The following is a 15,391-nucleotide window of genomic DNA, read 5'->3' on the forward strand; positions in this document are numbered from 1 at the left end:
TGACTGTGTGTGTTGCGTGACTGTGTGTGTTGCGTGACTGTGTGTTGAGTGACTGTGTGTTGCATGACTGTGTGTGTTGCGTGACTGTGTCTTGCGTGACTGTGTGTTGAGTGACTGTGTGTTGCATGACTGTGTGTGTTGCGTGACTGTGTGTGTTGTGTGACTGTGTGTTGAGTGACTGTGTGTTGCATGACTGTGTGTGTTGCGTGACTGTGTGTTGCTTGACTGTGTGTGTTGCGTGACTGTGTGTTGCGTGACTGTGTGTGTGGCGTGACTATGTGTTGCGTGACTGTGTGTGTTGCGTGACTGTGTCTTGCGTGACTGTGTGTTGCGTTACTGTGTTGAGTGACTGTGTGTGTTGCGTGATTGTGTGTGTTGCGTGACTGTGTGTTGAGTGACTGTGTGTGTTGCATGACTGTGTGTGTTGTATGACTGTGTGTTGCATGACTGTGTGTGTTGCATGACTGTGTGTTGCGTGACTGTGTGTGTTGAGTGACTGTGTCTTGCGTGACTGTGTGTTGCGTGACTGTGTGTTGCGTGACTGTGTGTGTTGCGTGACTTTGTTTGTTGCGTGACTTTGTGTGTTGCGTGACTGTGTGTGTTGCGTGACTGGGTGTGTTCCGTGACTGTGTGTTGGGTGACTGTGTGTTGCGTGACTGTGTGTGTTGCCTGACTGTGTGTGTTGCGTGACTTTGTTTGTTGCGTGACTTTGTGTGTTGCGTGACTGTGTGTGTTGCGTGACTGGGTGTGTTCCGTGACTATGTGTTGGGTGACTGTGTGTTGCGTGACTGTGTGTTGAGTGACTGTGTGTGTTGCTTGACTGTGTGTGTTGCGTGACTGTGTGTTGAGTGACTGTGTGTTGCATGACTGTGTGTGTTGCGTGACTGTGTGTGTTGCGTGACTGTGTGTTGAGTGACTGTGTGTTGCATGACTGTGTGTGTTACGTGACTGTGTGTTGCTTGACTGTGTGTGTTGCGTGACTGTGTGTGTTGCGTGACTGTGTGTTGAGTGACTGTGTGTTGCATGACTGTGTGTGTTGCGTGACTGTGTGTTGCTTGACTGTGTGTGTTGCGTGACTCTGTGTTGCGTGACTGTGTGTGTTGAGTGACTGTGTGTGTTGCGTGACTGTGTGTGTTGCGTGACTGTGTCTTGCGTGACTGTGTGTGTTGCATGACTGTGTGTGTTGCATGACTGTGTGTTGCGTGACTGTGTGTGTTGAGTGACTGTGTCTTGCGTGACTGTGTGTTGCGTGACTGTGTGTGTTGAGTGACTGTGTGTTGCGTGACTGTGTGTGTTGCGTGACTGTGTGTGTTGCGTGACTGTGTGTTGAGTGACTGTGTGTTGCGTGACTGGGTGTGTTGCGTGACTGTGTGTTGAGTGACTGTGTGTGTTGCACGACTGAGTGTGTTGCGTGACTGTGTGTGTGGCGTGACTGTGTGTGTGGCGTGGCTGTGTGTGTGGCGTGACTGTGTGTGTGGCGTGACTGTGTGTGTTGCGTGACTGTGTGTGTTGCGTGACTGTGTGTGTTGAGTAACTGTGTGTGTTGCGTGACTGTGTGTGTTGCGTGACTGTGTGTGTGGCGTGACTGTGTGTGTTGCTTGACTGTGTGTTGCGTGACTTTGTGTGTTGAGTGACTGTGTGTTGCGTGACTTTGTGTGTTGAGTGACTGTGTGTGTTGCGTGACTGTGTGTGTTGCCTGACTGTGTGTGTTGCCTGACTGTGTGTGTTGCGTGACTTTGTTTGTTGCGTGACTTTGTGTGTTGCGTGACTGTGTGTGTTGCGTGACTGGGTGTGTTCCGTGACTGTGTGTTGCGTGACTGTGTGTTGCGTAACTGTGTGTTGAGTAACTGTGTGTGTTGCGTGACTGTGTGTGTTGCGTGACTGTGTGTTGAGTGACTGTGTGTTGCATGACTGTGTGTTGCGTGACTGTGTGTGTTGTGTGACTGTGTGTTGAGTGACTGTGTGTTGAATGACTGTGTGTGTTGAGTGACTGTGTGTTGCTTGACTGTGTGTGTTGCGTGACTGTGTGTGTTGCGTGACTGTGTGTTGAGTGACTGTGTGTTGCATGACTGTGTGTGTTGTTTGACTGTGTCTTGCGTGACTGTGTCTTGCGTGACTGTGTGTGTGGCGTGACTGTGTGTGTGGCGTGACTGTGTGTGTTGCGTGACTGTGTGTCTTGCGTGACTGTGTGTTGTGTGACTGTGTGTTGCGTGACTGTGTGTTGCGTGACTGTGTGTTGCGTGACTGTGTGTGTGGCGTGACTGTGTGTGTTGCGTGACTGTGTGTGTTGCGTGACTGTGTGTGTTGAGTAACTGTGTGTGTTGCGTGACTGTGTGTGTTGCGTGACTGTGTGTGTGGCGTGACTGTGTGTGTTGCGTGACTGTGTGTGTTGCGTGACTGTGTGTTGCGTGACTTTGTGTGTTGAGTGACTGTGTGTTGCGTGACTTTGTGTGTTGAGTGACTGTGTGTGTTGCGTGACTGTGTGTGTTGCGTGACTGTGTGTGTTGCGTGACTTTGTTTGTTGCGTGACTTTGTGTGTTGCGTGACTGTGTGTGTTGCGTGACTGGGTGTGTTCCGTGACTGTGTGTTGCGTGACTGTGTGTGTTGCCTGACTGTGTGTTGAGTGACTGTGTGTGTTGCGTGACTGTGTGTGTTGCGTGACTTTGTGTTGAGTGACTGTGTGTTGCATGACTGTGTGTGTTGCGTGACTGTGTGTGTTGCGTGACTGTGTGTTGAGTGACTGTGTGTTGCATGACTGTGTGTGTTGCGTGACTGTGTGTTGCTTGACTGTGTGTGTTGCGTGACTGTGTGTGTTGTGTGACTGTGTGTTGAGTGACTGTGTGTTGCATGACTGTGTGTGTTGCATGACTGTGTGTTGCTTGACTGTGTGTGTTGCGTGACTCTGTGTTGCGTGACTGTGTGTGTTGAGTGACTGTGTGTTGCGTGACTGTGTGTGTTGCGTGACTGTGTGTGTTGCATGACTGTGTGTGTTGCATGACTGTGTGTTGCGTGACTGTGTGTGTTGAGTGACTGTGTGTTGAGTGACTGTGTGTTGCATGACTGTGTGTGTTGCGTGACTGTGTGTTGCTTGACTGTGTGTGTTGTGTGACTCTGTGTTGCGTGACTGTGTGTGTTGAGTGACTGTGTGTTGCGTGACTGTGTGTGTTGCACGACTGAGTGTGTTGCGTGACTGTGTGTGTGGCGTGACTGTGTGTGTGGCGTGGCTGTGTGTGTGGCGTGACTGTGTGTGTGGCGTGACTGTGTGTGTTGCGTGACTTTGTGTGTTGCGTGACTGTGTGTGTTGAGTAACTGTGTGTGTTGCGTGACTGTGTGTGTTGCGTGACTGTGTGTGTGGCGTGACTGTGTGTGTTGCTTGACTGTGTGTTGCGTGACTTTGTGTGTTGAGTGACTGTGTGTTGTGTGACTTTGTGTGTTGAGTGACTGTGTGTGTTGCGTGACTGTGTGTGTTGCCTGACTGTGTGTGTTGCGTGACTTTGTTTGTTGCGTGACTTTGTGTGTTGCGTGACTGTGTGTGTTGCGTGACTGGGTGTGTTCCGTGACTGTGTGTTGCGTGACTGTGTGTTGCGTGACTGTGTGTTGAGTGACTGTGTGTGTTGCGTGACTGTGTGTTGCGTGACTGTGTGTTGCGTAACTGTGTGTTGAGTAACTGTGTGTGTTGCGTGACTGTGTGTGTTGCGTGACTGTGTGTTGAGTGACTGTGTGTTGCATGACTGTGTGTTGCGTGACTGTGTGTGTTGTGTGACTGTGTGTTGAGTGACTGTGTGTTGAATGACTGTGTGTGTTGAGTGACTGTGTGTTGCTTGACTGTGTGTGTTGCGTGACTGTGTGTGTTGCGTGACTGTGTGTTGAGTGACTGTGTGTTGCATGACTGTGTGTGTTGTTTGACTGTGTCTTGCGTGACTGTGTGTTGAGTGACTGTGTGTTGCATGACTGTGTGTGTTGCGTGACAGTGTGTGTGGTGTGACTGTGTGTTGAGTGACTGTGTGTTGCATGACTGTGTGTGTTGAGTGACTGTGTGTTGCTTGACTGTGTGTGTTGCGTGACTGTGTGTTGCGTGACTATGTGTGTGGCGTGACTATGTGTTGCGTGACTGTGTGTGTTGCGTGACTGTGTCTTGCGTGACTGTGTGTTGCGTTACTGTGTGTTGAGTGACTGTGTGTGTTGCGTGATTGTGTGTGTTGCGTGACTGTGTGTTGAGTGACTGTGTGTGTTGCATGACTGTGTGTGTTGCATGACTGTGTGTTGCATGACTGTGTGTGTTGCATGACTGTGTGTTGCGTGACTGTGTGTGTTGAGTGACTGTGTCTTGCGTGACTGTGTGTGTTGCGTGACTGGGTGTGTTCCGTGACTGTGTGTTGCGTGACTGTGTGTTGAGTGACTGTGTGTGTTGCGTGACTGTGTGTGTTGCGTGACTGTGTCTTGCGTGACTGTGTGTTCCATGACTGTGTGTTGCGTGACTGTGTGTTGCGTGACTGTGTGTTGCGTGACTCTGTGTCTTGCGTGACTGTGTGTTGTATGACTGTGTGTTGCGTGACTGTGTGTTGCGTGACTGTGTGTTGCGTGACTGTGTGTGTGGCGTGACTGTGTGTGTGGCGTGACTGTGTGTGTTGCGTGACTGTGTGTCTTGCGTGACTGTGTGTTGCGTGACTGTGTGTTGCGTGACTGTGTGTTGCGTGACTGTGTGTGTGGCGTGACTGTGTGTGTTGCGTGACTGTGTGTGTTGCGTGACTGTGTGTGTTGAGTAACTGTGTGTGTTGCGTGACTGTGTGTGTTGCGTGACTGTGTGTGTGGCGTGACTGTGTGTGTTGCGTGACTGTGTGTGTTGCGTGACTGTGTGTTGCGTGACTTTGTGTGTTGAGTGACTGTGTGTTGCGTGACTTTGTGTGTTGAGTGACTGTGTGTGTTGCGTGACTGTGTGTGTTGCGTGACTGTGTGTGTTGCGTGACTTTGTTTGTTGCGTGACTTTGTGTGTTGCGTGACTGTGTGTGTTGCGTGACTGGGTGTGTTCCGTGACTGTGTGTTGCGTGACTGTGTGTGTTGCCTGACTGTGTGTTGAGTGACTGTGTGTGTTGCGTGACTGTGTGTGTTGCGTGACTGTGTGTTGAGTGACTGTGTGTTGCATGACTGTGTGTGTTGCGTGACTGTGTGTGTTGCGTGACTGTGTGTTGAGTGACTGTGTGTTGCATGACTGTGTGTGTTGCGTGACTGTGTGTTGCTTGACTGTGTGTGTTGCGTGACTGTGTGTGTTGTGTGACTGTGTGTTGAGTGACTGTGTGTTGCATGACTGTGTGTGTTGCATGACTGTGTGTTGCTTGACTGTGTGTGTTGCGTGACTCTGTGTTGCGTGACTGTGTGTGTTGAGTGACTGTGTGTTGCGTGACTGTGTGTGTTGCGTGACTGTGTGTGTTGCATGACTGTGTGTGTTGCATGACTGTGTGTTGCGTGACTGTGTGTGTTGAGTGACTGTGTCTTTCATGACTGTGTGTTGCGTGACTGTGTGTGTTGCGTGACTGTGTGTGTTGCGTGACTGTGTGTTGAGTGACTGTGTGTTGCGTGACTGGGTGTGTTGCGTGACTGTGTGTTGAGTGACTGTGTGTGTTGCATGACTGTGTGTGTTGCGTGACTGTGTGTTGCTTGACTGTGTGTGTTGCGTGACTGTGTGTTGCGTGACTGTGTGTGTGGCGTGACTATGTGTTGCGTGACTGTGTGTGTTGCGTGACTGTGTCTTGCGTGACTGTGTGTTGCGTTACTGTGTTGAGTGACTGTGTGTGTTGCGTGATTGTGTGTGTTGCGTGACTGTGTGTTGAGTGACTGTGTGTGTTGCATGACTGTGTGTGTTGTATGACTGTGTGTTGCATGACTGTGTGTGTTGCATGACTGTGTGTTGCGTGACTGTGTGTGTTGAGTGACTGTGTCTTGCGTGACTGTATGTTGCGTGACTGTGTGTTGCGTGACTGTGTGTGTTGCGTGACTTTGTTTGTTGCGTGACTTTGTGTGTTGCGTGACTGTGTGTGTTGCGTGACTGGGTGTGTTCCGTGACTGTGTGTTGGGTGACTGTGTGTTGCGTGACTGTGTGTGTTGCCTGACTGTGTGTGTTGCGTGACTTTATTTGTTGCGTGACTTTGTGTGTTGCGTGACTGTGTGTGTTGCGTGACTGGGTGTGTTCCGTGACTATGTGTTGGGTGACTGTGTGTTGCGTGACTGTGTGTTGAGTGACTGTGTGTGTTGCTTGACTGTGTGTGTTGCGTGACTGTGTGTTGAGTGACTGTGTGTTGCATGACTGTGTGTGTTGCGTGACTGTGTGTGTTGCGTGACTGTGTGTTGAGTGACTGTGTGTTGCATGACTGTGTGTGTTACGTGACTGTGTGTTGCTTGACTGTGTGTGTTGCGTGACTGTGTGTGTTGCGTGACTGTGTGTTGAGTGACTGTGTGTTGCATGACTGTGTGTGTTGCGTGACTGTGTGTTGCTTGACTGTGTGTGTTGCGTGACTCTGTGTTGCGTGACTGTGTGTGTTGAGTGACTGTGTGTGTTGCGTGACTGTGTGTGTTGCGTGACTGTGTCTTGCGTGACTGTGTGTGTTGCATGACTGTGTGTGTTGCATGACTGTGTGTTGCGTGACTGTGTGTGTTGAGTGACTGTGTCTTGCGTGACTGTGTGTTGAGTGACTGTGTGTGTTGCACGACTGAGTGTGTTGCGTGACTGTGTGTGTGGCGTGACTGTGTGTGTGGCGTGGCTGTGTGTGTGGCGTGACTGTGTGTGTGGCGTGACTGTGTGTGTTGCGTGACTGTGTGTGTTGCGTGACTGTGTGTGTTGAGTAACTGTGTGTGTTGCGTGACTGTGTGTGTTGCGTGACTGTGTGTGTGGCGTGACTGTGTGTGTTGCTTGACTGTGTGTTGCGTGACTTTGTGTGTTGAGTGACTGTGTGTTGCGTGACTTTGTGTGTTGAGTGACTGTGTGTGTTGCGTGACTGTGTGTGTTGCCTGACTGTGTGTGTTGCCTGACTGTGTGTGTTGCGTGACTTTGTTTGTTGCGTGACTTTGTGTGTTGCGTGACTGTGTGTGTTGCGTGACTGGGTGTGTTCCGTGACTGTGTGTTGCGTGACTGTGTGTTGCGTAACTGTGTGTTGAGTAACTGTGTGTGTTGCGTGACTGTGTGTGTTGCGTGACTGTGTGTTGAGTGACTGTGTGTTGCATGACTGTGTGTTGCGTGACTGTGTGTGTTGTGTGACTGTGTGTTGAGTGACTGTGTGTTGAATGACTGTGTGTGTTGAGTGACTGTGTGTTGCTTGACTGTGTGTGTTGCGTGACTGTGTGTGTTGCGTGACTGTGTGTTGAGTGACTGTGTGTTGCATGACTGTGTGTGTTGTTTGACTGTGTCTTGCGTGACTGTGTGTTGAGTGACTGTGTGTTGCATGACTGTGTGTGTTGCGTGACAGTGTGTGTGGTGTGACTGTGTGTTGAGTGACTGTGTGTTGCATGACTGTGTGTGTTGAGTGACTGTGTGTTGCTTGACTGTGTGTGTTGCGTGACTGTGTGTTGTGTGACTATGTGTGTGGCGTGACTGTGTGTTGCGTGACTATGTGTGTGGCGTGACTGTGTCTTGCGTGACTGTGTGTTGCGTTACTGTGTGTTGAGTGACTGTGTGTGTTGCGTGATTGTGTGTGTTGCGTGACTGTGTGTTGAGTGACTGTGTGTGTTGCATGACTGTGTGTTGCATGACTGTGTGTGTTGCATGACTGTGTGTTGCGTGACTGTGTGTGTTGAGTGACTGTGTCTTGCGTGACTGTGTGTGTTGCGTGACTGGGTGTGTTCCGTGACTGTGTGTTGCGTGACTGTGTGTTGAGTGACTGTGTGTGTTGCGTGACTGTGTGTGTTGCGTGACTGTGTCTTGCGTGACTGTGTGTTCCATGACTGTGTGTTGCGTGACTGTGTGTTGCGTGACTGTGTGTTGCGTGACTCTGTGTCTTGCGTGACTGTGTGTTGTAAGACTGTGTGTTGCGTGACTGTGTGTTGCGTGACTGTGTGTTGCGTGACTGTGTGTGTGGCGTGACTGTGTGTGTGGCGTGACTGTGTGTGTTGCGTGACTGTGTGTCTTGCGTGACTGTGTGTTGTGTGACTGTGTGTTGCGTGACTGTGTGTTGCGTGACTGTGTGTTGCGTGACTGTGTGTGTGGCGTGACTGTGTGTGTTGCGTGACTGTGTGTGTTGCGTGACTGTGTGTGTTGAGTAACTGTGTGTGTGGCGTGACTGTGTGTGTTGCGTGACTGTGTGTGTGGCGTGACTGTGTGTGTTGCGTGACTGTGTGTGTTGCGTGACTGTGTGTTGCGTGACTTTGTGTGTTGAGTGACTGTGTGTTGCGTGACTTTGTGTGTTGAGTGACTGTGTGTGTTGCGTGACTGTGTGTGTTGCGTGACTGTGTGTGTTGCGTGACTTTGTTTGTTGCGTGACTTTGTGTGTTGCGTGACTGTGTGTGTTGCGTGACTGGGTGTGTTCCGTGACTGTGTGTTGCGTGACTGTGTGTGTTGCCTGACTGTGTGTTGAGTGACTGTGTGTGTTGCGTGACTGTGTGTGTTGCGTGACTGTGTGTGTTGCGTGACTGTGTCTTGCGTGACTGTGTGTTCCATGACTGTGTGTTGCGTGACTGTGTGTTGCGTGACTGTGTGTTGCGTGACTCTGTGTCTTGCGTGACTGTGTGTTGTATGACTGTGTGTTGCGTGACTGTGTGTTGCGTGACTGTGTGTGTGGCGTGACTGTGTGTGTGGCGTGACTGTGTGTGTGGCGTGACTGTGTGTGTTGCGTGACTGTGTGTCTTGCGTGACTGTGTGTTGTGTGACTGTGTGTTGCGTGACTGTGTGTTGCGTGACTGTGTGTTGCGTGACTGTGTGTGTGGCGTGACTGTGTGTGTTGCGTGACTGTGTGTGTTGCGTGACTGTGTGTGTTGAGTAACTGTGTGTGTTGCGTGACTGTGTGTGTTGCGTGACTGTGTGTGTGGCGTGACTGTGTGTGTTGCGTGACTGTGTGTGTTGCGTGACTGTGTGTTGCGTGACTTTGTGTGTTGAGTGACTGTGTGTTGCGTGACTTTGTGTGTTGAGTGACTGTGTGTGTTGCGTGACTGTGTGTGTTGCGTGACTGTGTGTGTTGCGTGACTTTGTTTGTTGCGTGACTTTGTGTGTTGCGTGACTGTGTGTGTTGCGTGACTGGGTGTGTTCCGTGACTGTGTGTTGCGTGACTGTGTGTGTTGCCTGACTGTGTGTTGAGTGACTGTGTGTGTTGCGTGACTGTGTGTGTTGCGTGACTGTGTGTTGAGTGACTGTGTGTTGCATGACTGTGTGTGTTGCGTGACTGTGTGTGTTGCGTGACTGTGTGTTGAGTGACTGTGTGTTGCATGACTGTGTGTGTTGCGTGACTGTGTGTTGCTTGACTGTGTGTGTTGCGTGACTGTGTGTGTTGTGTGACTGTGTGTTGAGTGACTGTGTGTTGCATGACTGTGTGTGTTGCATGACTGTGTGTTGCTTGACTGTGTGTGTTGCGTGACTCTGTGTTGCGTGACTGTGTGTGTTGAGTGACTGTGTGTTGCGTGACTGTGTGTGTTGCGTGACTGTGTGTGTTGCATGACTGTGTGTGTTGCATGACTGTGTGTTGCGTGACTGTGTGTGTTGAGTGACTGTGTCTTTCATGACTGTGTGTTGCGTGACTGTGTGTGTTGCGTGACTGTGTGTGTTGCGTGACTGTGTGTTGAGTGACTGTGTGTTGCGTGACTGGGTGTGTTGCGTGACTGTGTGTTGAGTGACTGTGTGTGTTGCACGACTGAGTGTGTTGCGTGACTGTGTGTGTAGCGTGACTGTGTGTGTGGCGTGGCTGTGTGTGTGGCGTGACTGTGTGTGTTGCGTGACTGTGTGTTTTGCATGACTGTGTGTGTTGCATGACTGTGTATTGCATGACTGTGTGTGTTGCAGGACTGTGTGTTGCGTGACTGTGTGTGTTGAGTGACTGTGTCTTGCGTGACTGTGTGTGTTGCGTGACTGGGTGTGTTCCGTGACTGTGTGTTGCGTGACTGTGTGTTGAGTGACTGTGTGTGTTGCGTGACTGTGTGTGTTGCGTGACTGTGTCTTGCGTGACTGTGTGTTGCATGACTGTGTGTTGCGTGACTGTGTGTTGCGTGACTGTTTTTTGCGTGACTGTGTGTGTGGCGTGACTGTGTGTGTTGCGTGACTGTGTGTGTGGCGTGACTGTGTGTGTGGCGTGACTGTGTGTGTTGCGTGACTGTGTGTGTTGCGTGACTGTGTGTTGCGTGACTTTGTGTGTTGAGTGACTGTGTGTTGCGTGACTTTGTGTGTTGCGTGACTGTGTGTGTTGCGTGACTGTATGTGTTGCGTGACTTTGTTTGTTGCGTGACTGTGTGTGTTGCGTGACTGTGTGTGTTACGTGACTGGGTGTGTTCCGTGACTGTGTGTTGCGTGACTGTGTGTGTTGCGTGACTGTGTGTTGAGTGACTGTGTGTGTTGCGTGACTGTGTGTGTTGCATGACTGTGTGTTGAGTGACTGTGTGTTGAGTGACTGTGTGTTGCATGACTGTGTGTGTTGCGTGACTGTGTGTTGAGTGACTGTGTGTTGCATGACTGTGTGTGTTGCGTGACTCTGTGTTGCGTGACTGTGTGTGTTGAGTGACTGTGTGTTGCGTGACTGTGTGTGTTGCGTGACTGTGTGTGTTGCGTGACTGTGTGTGTTGCATGACTGTGTGTTGCGTGACTGTGTGTGTTGCGTGACTGTGTCTTGCGTGACTGTGTGTTGCGTGACTGTGTGTGTTGAGTGACTGTGTGTTGCGTGACTGTGTGTGTTGCGTGACTGTGTGTGTTGCGTGACTGTGTGTTGAGTGACTGTGTGTTGCGTGACTGGGTGTGTTGCGTGACTGTGTGTTGAGTGACTGTGTGTGTTGCACGACTGAGTGTGTTGCGTGACTGTGTGTGTGGCGTGACTGTGTGTGTGGCGTGGCTGTGTGTGTGGCGTGACTGTGTGTGTTGCGTGACTGTGTGTTTTGCGTGACTGTGTGTTTTGCGTGACTGTGTGTGTTGAGTGACTGTGTGTGTTGCGTGACTGTGTGTTGCGTGACTGTTTTTTGCGTGACTGTGTGTGTGGCGTGACTGTGTGTTGCGTGACTGTGTGTGTTGAGTGACTGTGTCTTGCGTGACTGTGTGTTGCGTGACTGTGTGTGTTGAGTGACTGTGTGTTGCGTGACTGTGTGTGTTGCGTGACTGTGTGTGTTGCGTGACTGTGTGTTGAGTGACTGTGTGTTGCGTGACTGTGTGTTGAGTGACTGTGTGTTGCATGACTGTGTGTGTTGCGTGACTGTGTGTTGAGTGACTGTGTGTGTTGCGTGACTCTGTGTTACGTGACTGTGTGTGTTGAGTGACTGTGTGTTGCGTGACTGTGTGTGTTGCGTGACTGTGTGTGTTGCATGACTGTGTGTGTTGCATGACTGTGTGTTGCGTGACTGTGTGTGTTGAGTGACTGTGTCTTGCATGACTGTGTGTTGCGTGACTGTGTGTGTTGCGTGACTGTGTGTGTTGCGTGACTGTGTGTTGAGGGACTGTGTGTTGCGTGACTGGGTGTGTTGCGTGACTGTGTGTTGAGTGACTGTGTGTGTTGCACGACAGAGTGTGTTGCGTGACTGTGTGTGTTGCGTGACTGTGTGTGTGGCGTGGCTGTGTGTGTGGCGTGACTGTGTGTGTTGCGTGACTGTGTGTTTTGCATGACTGTGTGTGTTGCATGACTGTGTATTGCATGACTGTGTGTGTTGCAGGACTGTGTGTTGCGTGACTGTGTGTGTTGAGTGACTGTGTCTTGCGTGACTGTGTGTGTTGCGTGACTGGGTGTGTTCCGTGACTGTGTGTTGCGTGACTGTGTGTTGAGTGACTGTGTGTGTTGTGTGACTGTGTGTGTTGCGTGACTGTGTGTTGCATGACTGTGTGATGCATGACTGTGTGTTGCGTGACTGTGTGTGTTGCGTGACTGGGTGTGTTCCGTGACTGTGTGTTGCGTGACTGTGTGTGTTGCGTGACTGTGTGTTGAGTGACTGTGTGTGTTGCGTGACTGTGTGTGTTGCGTGACTGTGTGTTCAGTGACTGTGTGTTGCATGACTGTGTGTGTTGCGTGACTGTGTGTTGAGTGACTGTGTGTTGCATGACTGTGTGTGTTGCGTGACTCTGTGTTGCGTGACTGTGTGTGTTGAGTGACTGTGTGTTGCGTGACTGTGTGTGTTGCGTGACTGTGTGTGTTGCGTGACTGTGTGTGTTGCATGACTGTGTGTGTTGCATGACTGTGTGTGTTGCATGACTGTGTCTTGCGTGACTGTGTGTTGCGTGACTGTGTGTTGCGTGACTGTGTGTGTTGAGTGACTGTGTGTTGCGTGACTGTGTGTGTTGCGTGACTGTGTGTTGAGTGACTGTGTGTTGAGTGACTGTGTGTTGCGTGACTGGGTGTGTTGCGTGACTGTGTGTTGAGTGACTGTGTGTGTTGCACGACTGAGTGTGTTGCGTGACTGTGTGTGTGGCGTGACTGTGTGTGTGGCGTGGCTGTGTGTGTGGCGTGACTGTGTGTGTTGCGTGACTGTGTGTTTTGCGTGACTGTGTGTGTTGAGTGACTGTGTGTTGCGTGACTGGGTGTGTTGGGTGACTGTGTGTTGCTTGACTGTGTGTGTTGCGTGACTCTGTGTTGCGTGACTGTGTGTGTTGAGTGACTGTGTGTTGCGTGACTGTATGTGTTGCGTGACTGTGTGTGTTGCATGACTGTGTGTGTTGCATGACTGTGTGTTGCGTGACTGTGTGTGTTGAGTGACTGTGTCTTGCGTGACTGTGTGTTGCGTGACTGTGTGTGTTGAGTGACTGTGTGTTGCGTGACTGTGTGTGTTGCGTGACTGTGTGTGTTGCGTGACTGTGTGTTGAGTGACTGTGTGTTGCGTGACTGGGTGTGTTGCGTGACTGTGTGTGTGGCGTGACTGTGTGTGTGGCGTGGCTGTGTGTGTGGCGTGACTGTGTGTGTTGCGTGACTGTGTGTTTTGCGTGACTGTGTGTGTTGCGTGACTGGGTGTGTTCCGTGACTGTGTGTTGCGTGACTGTGTGTTGAGTGACTGTGTGTGTTGCGTGACTGTGTGTGTTGCGTGACTGTGTCTTGCGTGACTGTGTGTTGCATGACTGTGTGTTGCATGACTGTGTGTTGCGTGACTGTTTTTTGCGTGACTGTGTGTGTGGCGTGACTGTGTGTGTTGCGTGACTGTGTGTGTTGCGTGACTGTGTGTGTTGCGTGACTGTGTGTGTGGCGTGACTGTGTGTGTTGCATGACTGTGTGTGTTGCGTGACTGTGTGTTGCGTGACTTTGTGTGTTGAGTGACTGTGTGTTGCGTGACTTTGTGTGTTGAGTGACTGTGTGTGTTGCGTGACTGTGTGTGTTGCGTGACTGTATGTGTTGCGTGACTTTGTTTGTTGCGTGACTGTGTGTGTTGCGTGACTGTGTGTGTTGCGTGACTGGGTGTGTTCCGTGACTGTGTGTTGCGTGACTGTGTGTGTTGCGTGACTGTGTGTTGAGTGACTGTGTGTGTTGCGTGACTGTGTGTGTTGCGTGACTGTGTGTTGAGTGACTGTGTGTTGCATGACTGTGTGTGTTGCGTGACTGTGTGTTGAGTGACTGTGTGTTGCATGACTGTGTGTGTTGCGTGACTCTGTGTTGCGTGACTGTGTGTATTGAGTGACTGTGTGTTGCGTGACTGTGTGTGTTGCGTGACTGTGTGTGTTGCATGACTGTGTGTGTTGCATGACTGTGTGTTGCGTGACTGTGTGTGTTGCGTGACTGTGTCTTGCGTGACTGTGTGTTGCGTGACTGTGTGTGTTGAGTGACTGTGTGTTGCGTGACTGTGTGTGTTGCGTGACTGTGTGTGTTGCGTGACTGTGTGTTGAGTGACTGTGTGTTGCGTGACTGGGTGTGTTGCGTGACTGTGTGTTGAGTGACTGTGTGTGTTGCACGACTGAGTGTGTTGCGTGACTGTGTGTTTGGCGTGACTGTGTGTGTGGCGTGGCTGTGTGTGTGGCGTGACTGTGTGTGTTGCGTGACTGTGTGTTTTGCGTGACTGTGTGTTTTGCGTGACTGTGTGTTGCGTGACTGGGTGTGTTGGGTGACTGTGTGTTGCTTGACTGTGTGTGTTGCGTGACTCTGTGTTGCGTGACTGTGTGTGTTGAGTGACTGTGTGTTGCGTGACTGTATGTGTTGCGTGACTGTGTGTGTTGCATGACTGTGTGTGTTGCATGACTGTGTGTTGCGTGACTGTGTGTGTTGAGTGACTGTGTGTTGCGTGACTGTGTGTTGCGTGACTGTGTGTGTTGAGTGACTGTGTGTTGCGTGACTGTGTGTGTTGCGTGACTGTGTGTGTTGCGTGACTGTGTGTTGAGTGACTGTGTGTTGAGTGACTGTGTGTTGCGTGACTGTGTGTGTGGCGTGACTGTGTGTGTGGCGTGGCTGTGTGTGTGGCGTGACTGTGTGTGTTGCGTGACTGTGTGTTTTGCGTGACTGTGTGTTTTGCGTGACTGTGTGTGTTGAGTGACTTTGTGTGTTGCGTGACTGTGTGTTGAGTGACTGTGTGTTGCATGACTGTGTGTGTTGCGTGACTCTGTGTTGCGTGACTGTGTGTGTTGAGTGACTGTGTGTTGCGTGACTGTGTGTGTTGCGTGACTGTGTGTGTTGCATGACTGTGTGTGTTGCATGACTGTGTGTGTTGCATGACTGTGTGTTGCGTGACTGTGTCTTGCGTGACTGTGTGTTGCGTGACTGTGTGTTGCGTGACTGTGTGTGTTGAGTGACTGTGTGTTGCGTGACTGTGTGTGTTGCGTGACTGTGTGTTGAGTGACTGTGTGTTGAGTGACTGTGTGTTGCGTGACTGGGTGTGTTGCGTGACTGTGTGTTGAGTGACTGTGTGTGTTGCACGACTGAGTGTGTTGCGTGACTGTGTGTGTGGCGTGACTGTGTGTGTGGCGTGGCTGTGTGTGTGGCGTGACTGTGTGTGTTGCGTGACTGTGTGTTTTGCGTGACTGTGTGTGTTGAGTGACTGTGTGTTGCGTGACTGGGTGTGTTGGGTGACTGTGTGTTGCTTGACTGTGTGTGTTGCGTGACTCTGTGTTGCGTGACTGTGTGTGTTGAGTGACTGTGTGTTGCGTTACTGTATGTGTTGCGTGACTGTGTGTGTTGCATGACTGTGTGTGTTGCATGACTGTGTGTTGCGTGACTGTGTGTGTTGAGTGACTGTGTCTTGCGTGACTGTGTGTTGCGTGACTGTGTGTGTTGAGTGACTGTGTGTTGCGTGACTGTGTGTGTTGCGTGACTGTGTG

Source organism: Telmatherina bonti (assembly GCF_933228915.1).
Source record: "Telmatherina bonti genome assembly, chromosome: 3".
Taxonomy (NCBI): Eukaryota; Metazoa; Chordata; class Actinopteri; order Atheriniformes; family Telmatherinidae; genus Telmatherina; species Telmatherina bonti.